General features: G+C 41.4%; 1 protein-coding gene across 2 annotated transcripts in view; it reads left to right on the top strand.

The window, feature by feature from the left end:
• The window catches only part of DOC2B (double C2 domain beta), a 528,819-nt gene that overhangs the window by 195,636 nt on the left and 309,543 nt on the right, over window positions 1-23,640 (top strand). The window lies entirely within an intron of this gene.

Genomic DNA, 23,640 nt, shown 5'->3' with positions numbered 1-23,640 from the left:
CAGACTTATGACTGGTAGACAAGCCTCTATCTCAAAGACTTTAAGAGGGAGTACATTGTTGCAAGATGTTTCAATGATTTGCCTGCCATGTCAGCCATTATGACCTAGCTGTTAGGAGTTGTTGGGAGCAGTGAGTACAGGAGGGCACGCATACACTACAAACAGACTCCAGACGGACCATCAGTAGAAAGGATTGTTTGATCTGTCGAAAAACATGGGCAACTACCAAAATATCATTGTCCACCATGCTGACACAAGTGGTACCTTCATTATACACCCCTTTCTCTGTTCAGACCCTTTCCAGCCTCTTACCAGAAAAAAATTTGGTAACACCCTTACATTTCCTGGCATTGACAGTCAGCAACCATTGCCTTTGTTTGCAGTAGTGTTGTGAACAAGAGCCATGAAATGCTATGGACGGGAATGTATAATCTTTAGCATCAAATCCAAGTTCTGTTTGGGATCCAAAGATGGCCAAGTTCAAGTGCAGAGACCTTGTGGAGAGTGCTTAAATACTATCTTTGCTGTGGAGCAATACTCTACCCCAACTACTGGTGTAATAATCTGAGGACCCATCACATATGATTGTCAATCATCCCTGGTAGGACACTAACAGCTCAGGGATATGTGCAGGGTATCCTACAGCCACATGTATTACCTCTTATGGCAGGGCTTATGACAGTAAACCTCTGCAGACTTTCTGTGAAAAGCACTGCAGGATAAAATGCAGTGCCTTTCTGACATGGTTTTTCCCGCAGCGTTTTTTGACAATGGCCCGCTGAATGGGGCCTTAGCCTTAGAGTACAAGGACAAATCAAATATGGCTATTCAGTTTGGAGAAAAAGCCAACTTAGAGGTTACCTAATTACAATGTACAAGTATTGTATATGAATGGACTGTACAGAAGTCTTTCATATAATCTCTTTATACCTCTATGGCCCCAAACAGTGACAAGAGGGTGTTCTCTATATCTAAAGGAAAAGGTTTTACCATAGCTATAGGCAGGGCTTCTTTACAATGAAGAGCATTGAGACTATGGAACTCAGTGCCACAGCATGTGATGATGGCTGATAACTTGTAAAAGTTCAAGATTGGCCTGAATGTCTTTGTTGAAAGTAAAAATCTCACACGTTATGGGAACTAGAATTGTTGGGATAGGATGTTGTTCCAGAAATTGCCATATTTAGTGTTGGGCTGTAACATTTCACCATATATGGGCTTCCACCATACATTGGCTTCCACTGTATGGAATCTGCCTCAGCATTTTGGATTATAGGTTGGACTTAATAGACCTGTCTCTTTATCCAACTTTATCAAATATATTACTATGTTTTTGCTATTCTCTTTACTAGCCCCTGAAAAGGGAACCTGTCACACTGAAAATGCAGAGTAATCTGCAGTCAGCATGTTACAGAGCAGGAGGATATGATATGATAGGATATGAAAAGGCCATAAATATAGTATCTTAAGGTATTCTTGGCAAATATTTTTCAATGGGTATTCAAATCTTATAAAGGTCAGAGATCATGTCAGTGTTAAAATAAGGTTTGTCCTATGCATTTATTTTTCTAAAATATACCTGTATTGAGATGTGCTCCTGTGACGCCCATCTGGGTCTACTTCTTACGGCCACCATGGTGTTCAGGCAGCGGTGGCCATGCCTGCACCCTGCCTATCCACCCACCTGTATTCTAGTGCACAGGGGAGCTAGAGGAGTGCAGAGCTCTCCTGTGCTGCTTGTTAGTGTATTCTTATGCTATATATACTAGTTCTCACCTCCTATGAAGATAAACAAACCTTTTTAATCAATTAGGATTAATATCTTAGGTCTGTTCCCTGTCATAGAGTAATATAATCCCTGGCTATCTCTCAGCACTATTTGCTCTGTCTTCACCATTGTAAACCAGTTATGATAGGGAGAGTACATAGTATTGCTAGTATGTACTGGGAGATAGCAGGGAATTATATTACACTCTCTTGAAGCCTCACTGCTAGAAAAGCTTTTTTATGTGAGAATAAGCCTACATTACAGTGCCTGCAAGTGATCCCTAGAAAGGGGAAAGACAATGGTATAGACTGGGAGAACGTAGTGGTATACACAGAGAGACATGTCGTATGCTATCCTTTGTGGGGTTAAGGAAAGGAGCATACACTGTATACTTGATTAATGGAGACATCAGGCACATCTCAGCTGTTTTCCTACAGATCATGTGAGGGCAGGGATAATACTAAGAAGGGGGAACTGCCAAATGCATCTAAAATCACGATGACCATCGAAATAGTAAGGCTAAGCGCCACGTAGCGGCCCACAGCAAAAAAGTGTGTGTTTTTTTCCCACAGTGCTTTTCATAGAAAGTCTACAGAGGTGTCCTCTGTGGACTTTCTGCTTCCATTATATTTATAGAGAAATCAGCGGCGTTTCCACAGGTATAATTGACATGCTGCAATTTACAGAACCGCAATGGTTTTGGAAATCACAGCATGTCCACTGCGTAGTGTTTTTGTAATATGTGGATGGGATTCCCTAGAATTGAATTTGCATAGACTGTAAAATGCCACATTTTTGCCACGGTATTACGGCCGTGGCCGAACTGCGGTGTGTACACCACATGGGGCTCTGACCTAAGATGGAAATACTCCTTTAAGTCTATCATGTCTTAGCTGTACTAGATTTTACTTTTCTTTTTTAACCTTTTTTCCCTTTTTGACTATAAATGTCTGGAGGATAACTTATGAACTCTGCAAGGATGTACTTGTAAATCCTTGAAGAATTAAACAACTACATGAGATTGTACAGCTGCAGGAATATAAAAAACACAAAAATACAGAAATTCTAATTATGCTCCTTTCACTAGATCACATATAAAAATAATATGAAATGCAAACACCTTGGTATCCCTGCGTTCAAAAAATGCATGAATTATTTAAACATAAAAATTTGTATATTAATATCGTAGCAGGGAAAATTGGTTTTTTCAACACTTTGCCTTCTACAGAAAATTGAACAGAAAATGATCAAACTGTCAGACATTCCCAAGTCAATTATTTGAAATATTTTATTATGAAAAACTGCATCTTATCCTCCATGAAATGACACCTTACCCAGTTCAGTAAATGTAAATATGAAATGTATTACATTTTTAGATAAAAAAACATAAAAAATGCTATACAAATTTGGCAATGCCATGGTCATACTGACCCACAGAACATAGGTAACATAATTTTTACCACATAGTGAATGACATAAGATTAAACCCATAAAAAATTTCTAGATTCTGAATTTTTTTCCAGCTTTACAGTACATGGGATATTGAATGGTGTTACAAAGTATAATTTGTCCTACAAACAATAGGCCATCATGTGACTCTAAAATGAAAAATATAAAAAATGGTGGCTCTTAGAAGGTGGGGAAGAAAATATGTAAGGGATTAATTAGCAGATTAATTAACAGGCAATGAGACAGGAGAAGTTTCAAAATTCGACATAGAAGAGATTAATAAGCGTTCACTACTGCAGAGTGTGGTTGCGTAAAGCACCAAAGAAGGAGAGGCCACCAAATAAAATAGCACAGCAGATTTAGTCAAGAATGCACATCAGAACAAAGGCAAAGTACTGCTAATATTACTTCATCCTCATGATTTCCAGGCTCACAATGGTGAGAACTAGAGATGAGCGAACACTAAAATGTCCGAGGTTCGAAATCCGATTCGAACAGCCGCTCACTGTTCGGCTGTTCGAACGGATTTCGAACCCCATAATAGTCTATGGGGGGAAATGCTCGTTTCAGGGGTACGCAAAATTCAATACAATTATACTTACCAAGTCCACGAGTGATGGTCGGGCTGGATTCCCCTTGAAGTCTTCTCCCGGCGCAGCGCCCCCGCGGCGTCTTCCGGCTGGAATTCACTCTGCCTAGGCATCGGGGCCTAGGCAGAGCCGGCTGCGCATGCGTGGTTGGCTCTGCCCGGCCCGACGCCTAAGCAGAGCCAACTGCGCATGCGAGGGCATGCCCGCACATGCGCAGTCAGCTCTGCCTAGGCCGGATGCCTAGGCAGAGTGAATTCCAGCCGGAAGACGCCGCGGGGACGCTGCACCGAGAAGACTTCTAAAGGTAAGAGAAGAACCAGCGTTGATTGGTAGAATGTATAGCATTCTGCCAATCAATGCTGGTACTGCATCGAACCTTAAACTTTGAACAGCTAGTAGTGTTCGATCGAGTACGAGTATTTCGAATACCGTAGTATTCGATCGAACACCTACTCGATCAAACACTACTCGCTCATCTCTAGTGAGAACCCTTTAGATTGGACACACATTATTGCATTGCTCTCCATTTCTTTGACAAACTGCCTTTTGTTGCATCCAAATATTTCAAATTTTTACAGAGCCCTTGCTGCCATTTTTCAGCACCCCAGTTCCTATGGTTATGTGCATAGATCAGTCTCTTGGCCTTGTTTCCATGTTAAAAGTGAGTTTTTGGCTGCAATTCTGGTCAAATTCTCCAGATAGTGGATGGGTGTACCTGGGTCCCACCATTGCTGCTACTTCTGAGCTGAGGATCCCACTGGACATCTTCTGATTTTGAAGGGAAATAAACATCTGCTGCACTCATTTCTTGACCAACCACTGAATCTTTGGTCCGCAATGTTGCCCTTTTCTTGGTGCTTCTTCAAATTTGGCATTGACACAAAGGCAATTTGTACCATCTGGGTGATGTTTTGCAGGCAAAGGCTGGTCACTTGTGTGATGAAGGAGCCCACTTGTATCTGTATCATTAGGTATATGAGAATCCAAAACAGCCTTGACTTCGCTAAATAAAAGCTATATCAAACACTAACGCGTTTCCCCCCTAAAATGTGCACATCAGGGATTCATCAGAGGTACTATTGATGGGAGCAATAGGGTGATGGCTGTTCACTTATCTTGTAGCTGGGGGGCGGGGTCAGGTTAATTTCTCCCCATTCCAAAATATTTATATGGGAATGAGCCTGAATGGGGAGAGATTAACTTGACTCCTACTAGAAAATAAGTGAGCAGCCACCACCCTCTTGTCAATAGCACCCCTAAGATTGTCAGCCAGCCTTGTTTTTTAGTTGTCTGAAATAGAAAATGTATTTAGCTGATATAGCTCCAGTTATAATAGTATCTAATAAAAGTTTATATTTTATTTAGTGTTTAATCAGGCATGTGTGTATGTTTGCCCTATTCCAATATAATATATTCTAAACACACCTTACATTCTGCTTGCCGTATTTAGTTTGATGCTTACTATGGAGCATTTTTATTGTGTTGTTCAGTGTATAATAAGGTTAATATTGCTGGTAAATAATGGAGACTGACTTGTATTTCACAGAATGATTTATTGATTTTAGTTCTGACTCTATAAAATCTACTTTCTACACTTGTTAATGTGTTCATTACTATAATTATTCATGTGATAAATACAACAAGTAAGAATTCTACTGTGTAGTACTTTCCTGGCCATAGGCTATAAGAGCTAATTGTGCATGACTGTGAAATATGGCTTTCTGCAGGATATGTTTGATGGATTTTCCCTAAAGTTCTAACATGTCACAGATGTCTATAATATTGTTTAATTGCAGAGATATTTACCAGCAAAATACAGCCGCAACACATATCATTAGCCAATAAAATGATGACATGACTGAAGTATCAGAATATACAAGAATCTCAGAGACTAGATATAGGTAGTGAAATATTTATTTGGAAACATTACATTGGATAGCACTGCTGGATCAAATATTTAACTTTAGTTGCTGGAAGGTAGCATTATTCTGATAATATAATTAATATACTAAGGAAAACATACATGTGTAATGTCTTAGCAACAGTGGAGAAAGCCCTTGAGGAATAAGAAAATTTAAAATGGATAAAATAATTAAATTCACAGATTTTTCAGTATATATTTGGTTACAATGTAAATACATTTGGTATTTCCTTTGAAATTATGTAAAGGAGTTGCAACTAACAGAATAGGTTGGCTGGATATAATAGATCTCAGTTGTTCAATATAAATACGGCCGTGTCTTATAAAAATCTCACATAACCGTAATGCTCTAAATTTTAGCATCCATATTCCTACTGCAATATCTGTAAATTAAGTAGTTAAAGAGGACCTTTCATCAGATTGGGCACAGGCAGTTCCATATACTGCTGGAAAGTTGAATTCAGCGCACTATCGGCTTTCCCGATCTGTGCCCAGTGTGTCCCGGTACCGTAGCGCTTTACAGTCAGAAGGGCGTTTCTGACAGTTAGCCAGGGATGCCCTTCTGCCCAGCAGCGCCTATCGCGCTGTACTGTGGAGCGGGGAGGAACACCCCCTACCTCTGCTCACTCAGCTCGTCCATAGACGAGTATTATCAGGAGGAGAGGAAGGGGGGCGTTCCTCCCCACTCCACAGTACAGCGCGATAGGCGCTGCTGGGCAGAAGGGCATCCCTGGCTAACTGTCAGAAACGCCCTTCTGACTGTAAAGCGCTACGGTACCGGGACCGATAGCGCTTTACCCGGGGCACAGATCGGGAAAGCTGACAGTGCGCTGAATTCAGCGCACTGTCAGCTTTCCAGCAGTATATAAAACTTCATGTGCCCAATCTGATGAAAGGTCCTCTTTAAGTAGAAACAAGACAGGTCCAGACTTTACAACAGAAATTTAGAATCTAAAGTTTGTCCATTAGAGAATGAAAATTTTAAATGTATTTTACCTCCAAGCAAATTACCTATTACTGAGCTTGTTTAGCTGAATATCGGACTAAGATGGGCGAAGCTCGCGAGATTTGTTTCATACTAAATTCGGCAGAAACCAGAATCATTATCCTTATACTCTGGGTCTTCTCATAAGGAGAGGTCAAGGGAGGTGAGTAAAAATAGCAAACTGTTAAAGTCATCTTGCTTCACCTCTCCTGCCTGTATACGGGCACATGACTTCAGCTAGAGGCTGGAAGAGGATGCCAAGATGTGGTTTATCTTTACTCACCTCTTCTGGACCTCTACTTGTAATACTCTGGGAAGATCTCAAAGTATAATTGTCTTTTATGGGTGGTGAACCACAAATATTTAGGAAAATTTGTCAGTTTTCTGTGTTTAATGTTGTGTCAAAGATGCACCACGTGCCTTATTCTGCACTTTGCAATATTAAATGGAACGACACACTTCTGATATGCGAAGTAACGTAAATTTATTCTGTAGAGCAGAGTAAAACGTTTTTCGGCACCCTCAGTGCCTTCATCAGACTCTTCAATTGTTATATAGAGAATAAGGATATTCCTGGATGTGTATACAGGGTACAGAATCTCTCCGATTTAGAAGCCCGCAGGGTCCGCTGGAGTTTGTAATAAATAGCAGAAATATGTAGCAATATGTAGCAAAATTTGCTATAGCACATGCACATGCCCTTACTTGCACTGTTCCAGCATCATGAATTATTAAGAGGCACTAGTTTCTTAATAGATCAGATGAATGCCCATGCACCAGAATGGCAATCTACACCATATTGCTACATATTTCTGCTATTTATTACAAACTCCAGCGGACCCTGCGGGCTTCTAAAGCGGAGAGATTCTGTACCCTGTATACACATCCAGGAATATCCTTATTCTCTATATAACAATTGAAGAGTCTGATGAAGGCACTGAGGGTGCCGAAAAATGTTTTACTCTGCTCTACAGAATAAATTTACGTTACTTCGCATATCAGAAGTGTGTCGTTCCATTTAATATTGCATACCGGGTTGGGACCCTACGACCACATAGATCCATTAAATTGGACCTTGCATCCCTTTACTACATTATTCTGCACTTTGCACACTTCCTTCTGCCTTGAAATATTTCTTATAAATCACACCAGAAAGTTAACGTGTTCAAAACTGGTGTAGATTGCCATTCTGGTGCATGGGCATTCATCTGATCTATTAAGAAACTAGTGCCTCTTAATAATTCATGATGCTGGAACAGTGCAAGTAAGGGCATGTGCATTAAGTACATGTACAGGCCCACAGATGGGGGGTTTCAGAACTTAAATTCAGTAGAGGTTCACATTAGATATTCCTTAGGGTGAATTCACACTACCACTACTTATAGTCATTGCTGTATTCCATCATAAGATGACAGCAACGGACATTAAACTATCATAGAGAATGGTCACAGACTGATTCTGTACTAATGTAAATACTAATGTAAACAACATGACGGACGCTAGCTTCCATCATACTTGTTTACTTTTGTAACAGAAAATAAAGTCACACATACAGTCTATGACCATTGTCTGTGCCATGCTAATGTCCATTGCTGTTGTCCTGTGATGGAGAACAGCAGCGGACATTATTAACGGTACCTCTTAGTGGTTTGAATGTGTTTTATTTTACGCATATGAGTAGAAATGTTGATGTCTATTCTTTCTCTGACAATAATGGATTGATGTATATTATTTGAATATATCTGATCTTCTATACAAGGATACACTGTACCTCATTTCTCATCACGTATAGGCTCACCAGTCGATTATACCTCATTGTCCTGTTCCTTTTCCAGAATAATTCCTGAAAAATTAAGAACACAAAAGCAATGTTCTATTATAATTTCAAATGTACATTCCTTACGTTTTTTAAGATCTATTCTTAAAACACAATAGAAACATATCTTCAGGCATGGATGTTGACAAATACATCCATTCAGCAAGAGTAAGCAGGTATTAAGGAATTAAAACAAAGTATATTAGAATCTTACATTGTTTTACAATATTTAGATTCAGAAGGGAAACCTCTTTAACATTTCTGCTATGTCTTTTCAATGAGAGTCTGTACTCTATAATTCAATGCTCCAAATTAAACAGGTTGTCTTTTATACTATTTATGTGACTAGTAACTCATTCTTAAATAGCATTTCCAATTGTATTCTGCTCTAAAAATAAATCTTACACCTCAAAATATGGTTTAAAGGAAGTGCGTTCCGACAAGTAACAGCTTTGTCCTATTTTTGGCGTTTACTGTTTTATCACTGCCGCTGGCATAAGGAAAGTGTTACAAGTTTATTTTTTAAATATTATGATTCACTGAGAATAAACGTACAATTCTACGGAACAATCTTATTTATCTGTAACTGGGTATTTACCATACTCAGTGTCTTTCCAGGATCAGATAAAGTTACAGGATACAAATGTAGTAGTAATGTAATAGGTGAGCACTTTGTTTTCCAAGTATCATCTCTGGCCATCTGGCTGTCACAGGGCACTTCTGTTGATATATGGACAGTTACGTCACTCAGTACCCCAAGTTATTTTTGTACTAGATGCTGGTGTTGGGTGCCATACAGTGACATCATCTACAAGTTATTGTCTCCATTAAATGGAGACCTTTTCTATTGGTTCTGTCAGGATAGAACACCGTAGTTTGCTTATTATGCTATTCCATCCTGTTTCTTTAGTAGTATCCTGACATGGTACCCAATTGGAGTCCAAAAGGACACTCATTTAACCTGACAATTGAAGCTTAGCATGTACATTGTATGCTTTCCTGTCATACACCATAAACCTGTGCAAACATGAAATGTGAACTTAGCTTGTTTGCACAGATTTTACATTCTCTTTGGTTGCAGGGAAATGTTACTATTCACAATATCTTAGATATGAAAATATTAATATAAAAAGATAATTCCAAATAGGACAGAGACAGTAATTCAATGTCATGGCAACCTTTGACACTCTTAGAACAGGAATACATTTATGATCACTCAATGAAAGTGCTTATCATAGCCATAGACCAGATTTCTATCACATTTTTTCATGAGCCGCTCCATTATTTACTAGATTATTCCAACCTCATATCCATGATTCTATTGTACATCACTTGTCAAAGGGTTTATAACTCTTGAGAATTGTGTAATACCATGTCTGATGAAGAGACCAAAGTATTCTTAAAAGCGTGTTCTTTGTCATGATCTTTTCAGTTAGCCATGATAGAGTATTATCAACTTGGAGCAAGATCAGACATTCATTTTATATATAAAGCTGACTAGATCATCTTTTTTTTAATGTAGATTGCGAGCCCCATATAGGGATCACAGTGTACTCTTTTTCTTGTCAGTATGTCTTTGCAGAATGGGAGGAAATTCATGCAAACACAGGGAAAACATACAAACTCCTTGCAGATGTTGTTCTTTGCGGTATTCGAACCCAGGACTCCAGTGCTACAAGGCTGCAGTTCTAACCACTAAGCCACATTGTTTCCCCTGACTATATCAGCTTTTTTGTCTTTAATTTGTTTTTGTGAGACATCCCCTTTAAATAATCCATTGCTTTTGAATTATTTCATTCTACTTTTGGCACCAGTATCCTGACTCCCTAAATAGATATGGATCCTTCAATTAATACTTTAAATGGTTTATATGTATAAAAATAATGCCACAATATTCTACATTGTGATGAGATCTAATGTTATGACACTAGCCGCTTACAGCAATGTGGCCCTGGGTTCAAATATGACCAGAGCTGTTTATGGTTCATTGGGTTTTTCTGACTTTATCCAGTCTTCAAAGATGGTACTTTAAACTTGTGACAGACATTAATTTGCAATATATTGTTACTGCTTACAGGAAACTGAAGCAGACATTCATGGTTATATTTATATATTCCTGGTTTTTGCATTTTTATAGTAATAACCTATACCTAAAATCTGACATTAAAAAGATAAGCATGTGATCATCCTGGCACAATAACACTTTGCTATGAAATGTCTCAGCTTCTACATGCCTTTGTTCCCACTTTCTTAACCTACATGGATCAAATAACTTGATATGAAGCTTTTCCATAGATAACATATGTACATGAAATTAGATCTTTTTGCCTATTGATATTGCCATGAAAGCCACTTGGGCAGTAACCTTATCTTATTATTCCACGTTGTTTATTGAATATGCTGACCTTTCCCATTTCTTGGGGGCTAGATCATATAAAAATTTCATTTTGGCTGCCTCAACCACACTGTCAGAGAGGAAGACTCTCCAGTCACTTGGGTAATGATAAATTTGCCTCTGGCTCTCGAACTTGACTCATAGAAAGTTACCTTTAGGTTTCAAAATCATATAAGACATTTTGACCACAGGCTTTGACTTGAAGAGTTGCTAGGAATACTCTGTCAGTAAGGAACCCTCCTATGGATCTGACATCTCCCTCTGGCAGTTATGTATAGAATTCTCTAGCATCTTGTTTCTGTGAGTATATAATCAAAACTCTACCGAACATAAAAACATGTTATATATTAGGATATTTTATTTATGGAGCTTAGAGTGGCTTGACATAGGAATAACTAAGATATATTTTCACTGCCTATTTCTTGGTTTGCTGCTTTATCTAACTGCAATGTGATATCAAATTATCTTGCTGCTTCTGTTTTATACTCACCTTCCTTTTCACTCTCCGAATTCTTAGGTTTTTGGTAACGTTTAAGAAATTACAGAAGTGTATTGAGAAAATGTTACAAGGGGAATGCTTATGTACAAAAAAGAAACTATTTTTATGGCATCACTATTACATAATGCTGTTAAAGCAGGGAATATAGCTGCTGATCATGTTAAAAGAAAGTAACATTGAGGCTGAAGCCCCATGTTGTGGAAACGCGATTTTGTTTGTTGCATATTTTACTCAGTTTTTCGAGCCAGGTTTGAGCAGAAGGTAGAAGTATAAGTACGTTCTATATACACACGTGGACAAAATTGTTGTTACCCTCTCATTTAATGGAAGAAAAACCCACAATGGTCACAGAAATATCTTGAATCTGACAAAAGTAATAATAAATAAAAATTCTATGAAAATGAACAAATGAAAGTCAGACAGTTATGGACACTGTTGGCCGATGTCTGCTTTGTAATGCTTGAAACACTCGCCGCCTGATACCATAATTAATCCCTTACTCTAAATTCACATTAGTGTTCGGGTTCTATCCTTTGGGGCCATTTGGAGATCCGAAAGATGAAAACCCTATCCACTTAAAATGTGGTTACAGAGGGAAGTCCGAAGACCCCATAGACTATAGTCTTCTTTGCAGAATTTTAAATGGAATCCAGGATGGAGAGGCTCCAATGCTAGCTAGCTTTAATGACACCACTTTTTTGGCCTTCAGAGTAAGGCATACTTTTTTGCTTTTTTTTTTTCCAATCATTTAGAAAAATTTTATTATTTTTATTTATCTTCAATTTTTTTTTTCTTGTGTTTTGTTTTTACAGCTTTCACTGTGTAGTATATATGACATGTTAAATTTATTGTGTGGGTCAGTATAATAAAAAGCGAGATATATAAAACAATTTATTATTTTTTTTTATATTTTCTACTAGTCCACTTGGGGAATTGAATCTGTGTTGACTTGATCGCTTATATTATACAGGTCAGTGTTACAGTATGTGACCTAGCCATTAGCATTCCAGCTGCCAAGGCATCCCCTCAACACCCAGTGATCAATCTGCCGAGGGCTGAGGTGCTTGCAGAGGGAACCCCTTCCCCCTGTCTTACCACCTTACAAGCTTTTGTAGTTATTGACTGTGGTATGTAAAGGTTATCTACCCCCATTGGTTATGGAAAGAACCCAGCTGTGCGTGTCAACTGTGCTTCTGCCGGTGATCCTGCGAGTACACTGACAATACAAGTGCGATCCCCTTGATGAACATATGACAGATATATATTCGTCATATAGTATTATGGGATTAAACACTCAATATCTGCCATTAATTTGTGATGGATATTGGAAAGGGGTTAAAACAATTGATTCCAATTTGGAAATATGTAACTTGTGGTTATTTTACTAGATTCCATGGTATGGCACATTGATCCAGGTATTTATTCTGATTCCATGTTAGTTCATTTATAAAAGTAAAGAGAACCTTTCACCACTTCCACCAATTCAAGTTCTTTGTACCTTTTAATAGCCGCCCCTCCCCTAATTTCAGCACAGATGGAATTTTCTCACTTGCTGACACAGTTCCGAGCACCAAGTGCAGTTAGTTTTGTTGCCTGCTATGTTATTTAAGCTCTGTTATGTCAGAAGGGTGGTGTCAAGCAGGGGATGTGACTCAGAGATTCAATTAGAGGCAGCCAGTGCCAGAGCTCAGAGTCACACTCCTTACCTGCTCCTGCCTGGCACCACCCTCCTGACAATACAAAGCCTAAATAGCATATCAGGCTCCAAAGATAACAGCATTGATTGCTCGGGAATGGTGGGGCCTAAAGAAAAACTTCTAATTGTGCCAGAATGAGTGGAGCAGCTGCTATTACGTGATGCAAAGAATTGGACTTGTTTGAGGTGGTGAAGTGTCCTCTTTAAATATACCATGAAGTGATTCAGTAACATACTTACTTAAAGTCATATATTTTCTCCATCTATTCATTCGAGGTATATTTTCTACAGCAGGGAAATGGTTAACCCTGATTATGCCTTGCTCTGGGAAATGTTGAACACCACAATCAATACCTCTTTAATTATTTATGTTGCTGGATCTGTTTGTAGATGATGTTTTTGTGCTGTAACTGAGTGCATGTTGTTTCATTCAATGTAACTAATTGTATGACTTCCCAGACTTGTCTAAGTAGTTTGTCATTGAAAATGAAAAACTAGGGAACATGAAACTGTGGGTGTCTAATATTTGATTTTTCCTTTGTGAAGCTTTCTTTAAACCTTCAAGATGCTTACTAAGACTTCTATCCTAAATATTGTGGAAGGAGAGGAAATTAATCACAACTTTCTATCTTCATTTATAGCAGCATATCATCCCTTTAAAAAGAGATAAATAGGATTTGGTTGTAGCGAATTTACCCCTTTAAAATGATATAGGAACTTGGAGATAATAAGATTTTATCGATTATGAGTAATTACCCAGCTGGTACTGCCATGTACAGAATAAGTACAGTACTTAAGAGAATATTACTAAGGCCTGGTTCACCAAATGTTTCTAGTGTATCCATTTTAATGTATCCGTTGCTATCCTTTAAAGTGGCTCTATCATTGGGAAAAGTCATTTTTAGCTAAGCACATACTTGCATAGCCTTTAGAAATGCTATTGCACACCTACCTTTTGTATGTAAATTACCTCAGTAGTTTGTGAATAAGTCCATTTTTATTCACATGCAAATTAGCCTTCTCCATGCACTCCGGAAGTGTCTGTGGTCACTGTCTGCTTTATGTGTATGAGAGCAGAGAGATGATTCATCATCACAGCAGCCTCTCTGCTCTCATACATAGAGAATAGCAGAGAGGGTTCACACAGACACAGAAGGCTAATTAGCATATGAATAAAAACAGACATATTCAAAAACTACTGAGGCAATTTATATACAAAAGGAACGTGTGGAATAGCCTTTCTAAAGGCTATGCAAGTATCTGCTTAGCTAAAAATGACACTTCCCAATGATAGAGCCCCTTTAATTGCTGGACACCTCCAAGAAATTTGGTGCATCTCTCTTGTTCAGCATGTGATTAAGACTGGCATACTATAAATAAATGAGATCCATATTTTTTTCCCGATAATCTAATAATAGCTTAATATTTTTCACTACTGATACTGTTATAATCTTCCCTTAGGCTAAGGCCCCACGTTGCAGAAACACAGCTTTTTTTTGTTGCAGATTTTGCTCCGGTTTTTTGAGCCAAAGCCAGCAATGGGTTGAGCAGACGGTAGAAGTATAAGTACTTACTCTATGAAGAGGTGTAAAGAGAGACAAATCTGTAGTTAAAGGGGCTCTATCAGCAAAATTATGCTGTATGAGACCCACATATGCGTGAATAGCCTTTAAAAAGGCTATTCAGGCACCACTAATCTTATTTTAACCCCTCCCCACTGTTTTAAAATAAAACTATAAAAACATATATGTAAATCATACCTATGGTGCACATTGGGCGGTCTTGCGCGGTCCAACGTAATTTTCTGGCAGGCCTTCCTCTTTTTTCGGCGACACCCTCCGGTCCTGGCTCTTCCCCGGCTTCATCGTCCTCTTCTTCTGGCGGGATTGGTGTAAATCCAGCGCGTTCACAGTAACACTGCGCAGGCTCTGGCACCATTTTTCTCAATGCACAGTACGCTCGCATAGTTCTAAAGGGAACTGAGCATGCTCAGTATGCCATTGAGAACTGCCATTGAGAAAAATGGCACCGGAGCCTGCACAGTAGTGCTCTGGAGGGAGTACTACTGCGCACGCGCCGGATTTGAACCAATCCCACTGGAAAAAGAGAACGATGAAGCTGGTGAAGAGCCAGGACCGGAGGGCATCACGAAAGAAGAAGAAAGAAGAGGAAGGCGTGCCAGAAGATGATGTCGGGCCGTGCAGGACCGCCCAGCGTGCACGATAGGTATGATTTACATATATGTTTTTATAGTTTATAGTTTTATTTTAAAATGGGGGGGGGGGTTAAAATAACATTAGCGGTGCCTGAATAGCCTTTCTAAAGGCTATTCACGCATATGTGGGGCTCATACAGTATAATTTTGCTGATAGAGGCCCTTTATGGAGACCCGTTTTCACCTCTTACTTGTCATGGGCATCTAAGGCTTCAGGGCCATAATATACAACCTATACATTTTTACAAGGACATATTGTACCTGGCATGCTTCCAAATTCAGCAGGTACACAGAATTTTATTCTGGAAAACTCATACATAAACACCAGATACTTTATTATTCTTCTCCTGTTGTAAGCCTTGCTCCTAATCCTAATGCTTGGATTACTATGTTATCTAGTAAAAAAGGAAATAATCAAAAGCGACTTCAATCATTTTCTCTAGAACCATAGACTTAGCATGTATTATTAATGATGTTCGCCAACAGTGGGTTCGTTAATGATAATTACAGCTAGGTGACAACAAAAGATAAATGCAGGTTAATTATTTTCAATGCAGAAAGCACCCCAAGGGCTGAATACTGTATGTGCTAGAGGTCATACAAGGCTAGTCACAGAACACAGAAGAATCTATTTCTTTCATATATACTTCAATATTACATTCCGATACAAAAACCCTCCAGTTCACAGTGGACACAGGCATTTAAGTGACAAGTCTCTTTCTATATGCTGTAGCTTCAACTATATTTAAGCACATTTTTGGCAAACAGCCAGGAGTATTAAAGGAAAATATAGAGATCCAGCTTCAGTTTTCCTACATCAGAAATAAGAAATCTCATAAACCAGATAAAAGCCGACAATAATGAACGCGAACCCATGAAGCTTGCAGCGGCTAATTGCTAAGTATTTGAAAAGCATCTCATGACATATTGGTGATCCCATGGCCATTGGGTTAATGAACATTGATGTTGGTGTATAGAGCATTCAGAATTTTAATGGTTACTTGCCCATTTGTGCTGTTTAATATGGTTATAATTAGCATATTCTTTATTGTAAAAAGACAGTAATAAAATAATAGACAGCAACTCCCAGTCATTAGTAGGAATGTGCATACTCAATGAACTGCTAGCTATTAGCACCCAAATGAGCCAAGTGCATAATGCAGGTATCTGTATGGATCATTAACTGCTGCATTTTCATTCATAAATGTGGTGGGTGGTATGGAAAATTTTTTCAAGTCCTAGAAATAAGATTTTAATTAAGATAATATCCACTTTTGGCACCATAGTTATCAGTTCTGTCTACTTATTATTTTTTATTTTATTTATTATTCCTTATATTATTTAATATTTTGAGGAATTGCGGTAACGATACTCTAAACTTTGTTTAAGGATTGACACTACTAGAGCATTGTACAGACACATAAGCATTCCATGTACCACTTTAGTACAGATTATGGGGATAACGTCTATCCTTAGGGAGAGACCACCTTTTCAGGTGTGTGGAGACTTATATAGCCATAGTTGCTCCACTGCAATGGAACATGGGAATAATAAGCAAATCTGTCTCCCAAGATGTAAACATGTTTACATCTTGGGAGACAGATTTGCATATTCTTCCCATGTTCACTTTAGTACATTCAGTGTTCAGTTATTCCTGACAACTAGGTATTACTCTACAGCCCTGGTGTTAACTGATGCTTATTATTACTGAGTAACTAAGAAGCTTTTGACTGCTATTGAATCTTGATCCCCGCCAAGGGAAAATAACTCAACACTCAGCCACAAAAATTAGAGGCGATATTGGACCTATTAACCCAAGAAGACCAGACCTATCAAAATGTACGGTGTCTGGAGTAGTAACTTTAATATTTTCATGAAGCATGATCATTAGAGATGAGCGAACAGTAAAATGTTCGAGGTTCAATATTCGTTTCGAGTAGCCCCTCAATATTCGACTACTTGAATTGAATATCGAACCCCATTATATTCTATGGGGGGAAAATGCTCCTTTCAGGAGTAGGCAACATTCGATTAAATTATACTTACCAAGTCCACGAGTGAGGGTCGGGCTGGATCCTCCGAGAAGTCTTCTCCGTGCAGCGTCCCCGCGGCATCTTCCGGCTTTGAATTCATTCTGCCAGGCATCGGGCCTGGGCAGAGCCGACTGCACATGCCCACACTACAAGCGGACATGCGCAGTCGGCTCTGCCCAGGCCCGATGCCTGGCAGAGTGAATTCAGAGCGGGAAGACGCCGCGGGGAAGCTGCACGGAGAAGACTTCTAAAGGTAGGAGAAGAACCAGCGTTGATTGGACGTGTTACGCTACTGGTGATACAGCTGGAATCCGATAGCCAGGAAGGACGGCCGATGCTGCGGAGTAGGAGACTTGGTCAATGGATAGCCAGAGATCGGTACATAGAGCGGGTAGTTGGAGGTAGCCAGGAGTCGGTACACAGAGAGGGTAGTCGGAGGAAGCCAGGAGTCGGTACACAGAGCGGGTAGTCAGAGGAAGCCAGGAGTTGGTACATGGAGCGGGTAGTCAGATGAAGCCAAGGAGTCGGTACACAGAGCGGGTAGTCAGATGAAGCCAAGGAGTCGGTACACAGAGCGGGTAAGCAGGAGAAGCCAAGGTATACTGAGCAAGAATACCTCAGAGCTAGAGGACTGGGAACAAACACAATACTCAAGCATTGTTTATAATATGCTCTGGGTATATATAGGGCTAAACAGGAAACAAAATGGCCGCAAACAGGAAACAAGATGGCCATGGTCATGAGACAATACTCGCCATATTAATTGTGGGCAAGAGTCAGGGAACAGCAGCCTCCAGTGGTGGGAGTAGTAATGACACTTGAATAGCGGCCACTAGTGGAGATCCTTGGAACAGTATCTTCACATGATGATGAAACACAGGTTCTAACACACAGATTCTGACAGGCCGACTGTATATTGGCCAATCAATGCTGGTTCTGCATCGAACTTTTACATTCGAATAGCGAGTGGTACTTGATCGAGTACGAGTATTTCGAATACCGTAGTATTCGATCGAATACCTACTCGATCGAGTACTACTTGCTCATCTCTAATGATCATATCAACATATCTGATGATATCTGATAATGAAATATTCAGTTTCTTCCAAATAGAGACAATACAAAGCTTTCATGGCCCACTGGGTCAATATTTTGAGCATCAGAAGCCACAGTCTAGAAACGCAGCAAGGCCCAGCGCTTTCTAGTACTGACAGAACCTCATGGGTGCAGTGCAGGCACCATTTTAACAACAGGCAGGACCCATCTGCCTTCTCTAATTCCTCCACACTGGACAATTTTCCACTCCCAACTTCAACCAGATTCTTTACTGGCTCCCAAGTGCTTTTCTTACGACTATTAAAATCCTTGCCATTTCAGAATATATTGTAGATTTTTCAGCTGACAAGCCATGCATGCTGATAGTGTGCCCCAAATTTTTATTGAAACTATGTAAATCGTCACTCTGCCAACACAATGTTTATGTGGCCTCTTCCAGTTCCTCCACACTGGACCTCACCATCTTCTTCCCCCAACTTTACCAGCACAAGCTATTGCCTACACTCCGTCTTCCTCATTTCATGGCTGTAAGGCAAAGAGAACATTAAGTGACAGTGTTGCACATGCTGAAACTTCAGTTGAGCAGTAGTATAAGATGAATGATTACTGCATGCATCAAACCACAGACAAAACGGAGTAGAAAACTGTGAAAGGAAGAAGAACTTCTACCGCTTGGTCAATTTTGGAAGATAGTCTACTGTAGATATTTCACCCAGCACCCTATGCAATAGGCACACTTATAGTGTGCCCCAATTTTTTCTTGAAATTCTGTAAATTATCAATCCACCAATACAACGTTGATGTGGCATGTGCTCCAATACAGGGATAACTAGCAGGTTATTTTCTGCCTCCAAAGTGTTGTTCTTAGGCTCTTAGAATCCTTTCCATTTCAGAAGATATTCTAGCTTTCTCAGCTGGCAGCCAAGCCAGGCACGTTGATAACGTGCCCCAAATTTTTCTTGAAATTTTGTAAATTGTCTTTAGGTGTAAACTGAATTTTATTGAAATTTTCAAAATAGAAAAACAGAATCACAAAGCATTACAAAATGGCAAAAGCAAAACAGAGCCCAGGACGGGCTAAACAGGAGGCACACGTGCCAGCAGTATGTAAATCAAAACAAGTCAAAAGGAGCATAAGCAGACACAGCACGGCCCCAAGAATAATGCCAAAACAACACAGAACTAGGGGAGGACAAAACACCACGAAGACAGGAGACAAGAAGGGGGGAGAGGAAAACGACAACCAACATAGAAGTGAAGAGCAGAGTAATAAAGGAAAGAGAAGAAGGGCGAAAAACGCCCACGAACTCAAAAAAGGAAAACACCAGAAGAAAGATTAAGGGAAAAGTGAAGAGAACTCAGTCAAATCCTGAAACGCGATCCACGGCCGCCAGAGGGTCTCGAATTTAGATGAATCCACCAGATCCTCCGCTACAATTGCTTCCATCCTCCTAATGAGAAGGAATTCCTGGAGCCATTCCAACAATGATGGAACCACCGTGCTGCGCCAATGGCGTGGAATGACCGTTTTGGCAGCCGTCAGGAAATGACGTAGCAGGTCACCCTTGACCCTAGAAATCTTACCAGGGATAAGAGAGAGAAGAGCCAGTTGAGGGGAAGGAGACACAGAACGACCACTAACCTTAGAATACAGGGAAAAGACAGATAACCAAAACTCCTGAATCTTTCCGCAGTCCCACCAAATATGGAGGAAAGATCCCACAGCAGATCCACAGCGCCAACACTCGTCCGACACAGAGGGGAAGATACGATGCAAGAGGGTCGGACAACGGTACCAACGAGATAAGATTTTATAATTTTTTTCCTGTGCACCACAGGGCAAAGGCAGTTTGTGAGTCAACAGAAAGGAACGTTCCCAATCAGCAGCAGATAAGCGGGGGCACAAATCAGATTCCCAGGCCCTAGTGAAGGGAGGGAGACCGGGCGCAGAAGCTGTTAAAAGAATGTCATAGAGGGTGGAAAGAACTCGAGTCGGCACTCCGGAGCGAAGAAATTCGGACTCCAAGGCAGTCGGGGCGGCGGAGAGGATGGGTTGCAAGGAGAACCGATGAAGAAACGTAGTGAGTTGATTATACTCTAGCCAAGATAACAGAAGGTCGGGGGAGGATGCCTGTAGAACACTGAGAGGAGGTAGGGGAGTGGACCCGGCAACGGACCCCAAATGGACATCATCAGAAGCAGACCAACAAAGAAAACGATGAGCGGTGCGGCCGGGGGGAAACATGCCGTTCCGAAACAGGGGGGGTCAGGCGACCCGGGACATTGGCCAGGGAGAGAGAGGAGCGAACAGAATCCCAGGTGGACAGGAAGTGGGAAGAAAGAGGAGAGACATGGGTCAAAGCCGGCCGAAAGTGAGAGGGGATCCACGGGAGAGAGGCGAGATGGGTAGAGAGAAGCTCCGCCTCAATGGAGACCCATTGTTTATCCAAGGCCCGGAAGCGCCAGTCAAAGAGACGGAGTAAAATCGCCGAGCGGTAATATAAGAAAGGATCAGGAAGCCCCGCCCCTCCATTGGTCTTGCGACGGGAAAGGGTCCGGAATTTAATTCTGCTACGCGAAGGGCCCCAAACAAATCTGCCAAACATCGACTGGAGAGTCTTAAAGAAACGTCTAGGCACAGGGATCAGAAGGGCCTGAAAAAGGTAAAGGAACCGGGGCACGACGTCCATCTTCAAAGCATTAATGCGGCCGAACCAAGAAAGACCCAGGGACCCATAAGCCCGCAAGTCGACTGCAGTTCTCTCGAGCAGAGGGAGGTAATTCAACTCAACCAAGGCAGAGGAGTCAGAAGGGATCTGAACACCCAGATATTTAATAGCGCTAGGCTGCCATTTAAAGGGGTAATCAGCGGCTAGTTGCAGAACCTCCGACTGTGTGAGGGAGATGTTAAGGGCCTCGCTTTTGGAAAGATTAACCTTAAAGTTAGAGGCATTACTATATCGTCGAGGATCACAGGAAAGGAGTCACGCGGCTGAGCAACATAAAGCAATAAGTCATCAGCGTAAAGAGCTAAGCGAACCTGAGACCGGCCCAGTGGAAGACCCGAGATATCAGAGCGAGATCGAAGCGCGACCGCCAAATGTTCCATTACAAGAGCATAAAGTAAAGGAGAAAGGGGACAACCCTGCCTAGTACCATTACGCACAGGAAAGGGGTCGGATAGTAAGCCATTAACACGGACCTGCGCCGATGCGTCGCCATACAGGGATAGGACCTTATACAAGAAACTAGAACCAACGTTCACTTGTTCCAGGGTAGCGCGCAGAAAGCCCCAATGGACGCGGTCAAACGCCTTTTCGGCGTCGATAGACAAAAGGCACAAAGGGGTACCCCTGGAGCGCGCGGCACTGGTAACTAAAATGGTCTTGCAAATGTTATCCCTGGCTTCACGGCCTGGGATGAACCCCACCTGATCAGTGTGAACCAAGCGAGGCATCAGAGGACAAAGGCGATTCGCCAGGAGCTTCGCATAAAGCTTAATGTCTATATTGAGGAGAGAGATAGGGCGATAGCTTGCACAGCATCGGGGATCCTTACCCGGTTTAGGAAGAACCGCAATTGAAGCAGAAAGGGACTGGCTCGTGAAAGGAGTTTCCGCATCCAGGCTATTAAACATGCGAAGGAGAAGGGGGGCCACCTGGGTCTTGCAGGTCTTAAAGAAACGAGGGGTAAAACCATCCGGACCCGGGGATTTGCCTAAGGGGGACGATTGGATGGCCTCCGTTAACTCCTCCTCAGTAAAGGGAGAGTCGAGGGCAGACCTATCATCCGCATCTAGAGTAGGGAGGGCAGTAGACGCCACATATTCCCTTATCTTATTCAGTGCAGTCTCCGGGTCTAGATCGGCATAATGCCCCCTCAAATTATATAGGTCATGAAAGAACTCGCGAAAAGCGCCCGCTATGGAAGGAGGGTCATGTATTAGACGCGCCGTGCGGTCCCGAACGCATGGGATATAGGTCGTTGAAAGTCGGGGGTGAAGGCGCCTAGCCAGGAGACGACCACATTTGTCAGCGTGTTCGTAGAAATGTCTTTTCAGACAATCCCGTTGGCGGATAGAGATCTCGTCTAGGAAAGAGCGGAGTTCTTCCCACGCATTAAGAAGTTCATTGAGTGTGGAAGTTGCCAAAGTCCGCTTGTGTTCAAGTTCCAAAGAACGAATGCGGGCAAGACGGGAGGCTATCCCGGCTGACCGTTCTTTTTTAAGACGCGAACCATGCTGAATAAAAACTCCACGGAGAACGCACTTAAGAGCCTCCCAGCGTACCGGAAGGGGAGTCGGGTCCTGCGCATGGTCAGATTCAAAATTACGAATAGTATCAGAGATTGCATTTCGACATGTCGCGTCTTTGAGAAGATTATCGTTGAGGCGCCAGTTAAAGGGACACGAAGAAAGGCCTGGGATTGCAAGGGAAAGGAAGACCGGAGCTTGATCAGACCACAGAATCAAGCCGATCTGCGCAGACGGGGACCAGGATAAAGCGTGATGACTAACCAGAAAAAAATCTAGACGACCATATGAACCGTGGGCTGGAGAGTGATAGGTGTAATCACGGCCCTGCGGATGAAGAAGACGCCATACATCCACAAGGCGGTGGGAGTGAAGAGAGGAGCGAAGCTTACGAAGCTGAGACGGAGCGCAAACCGCCCGAGGGGGAGAAGCATCAAGCACCGAGTCAAGTACGAAATTAAAGTCTCCCCCTAAGAGGACCACCCCATCACTAAAGTCAGCCAATTTACACAGGAGAGACCTACAATACATCATCTGCTGCTGATTGGGAAGATAACATCCTGCAACCGTAACTGTTGTGCCACCAATGCGTAATTTCAAAAAGACGTACCTGCCCTCAGGGTCAAGAACCGAATCTAACACCTCATGCTGTAACGAGCGATGCAGGGCAATAGACACCCCTTTGGACTTAGAAGACGGATTGGAGCTGTGGAACCACGTGGGGTAATGCCCGTTGCGGATGTCAGGGATGTGGTCCTTTCGAAAATGGGTCTCCTGAAGGATCAAAATATGAGAACGAGATTTATGAAAATGAAATAAAATTTGGTTGCGTTTTTGGGGAGTATTAAGACCCCTTGCATTAAAAGAACACAGGTTGACAGAGGCCATACTTAGGACGTCAAACACTTAAAGCACAGGACAAAGGAGAACAAGAGGAAGACACGAGACCAGACAAGACAGGGGAG

This window comes from Leptodactylus fuscus, chromosome 2 (assembly GCF_031893055.1).
Source record: "Leptodactylus fuscus isolate aLepFus1 chromosome 2, aLepFus1.hap2, whole genome shotgun sequence".
Taxonomy (NCBI): Eukaryota; Metazoa; Chordata; class Amphibia; order Anura; family Leptodactylidae; genus Leptodactylus; species Leptodactylus fuscus.
Note: the sequence above shows the minus strand (reverse complement) of the source record. Positions and strands in the feature narration are given on the sequence as shown.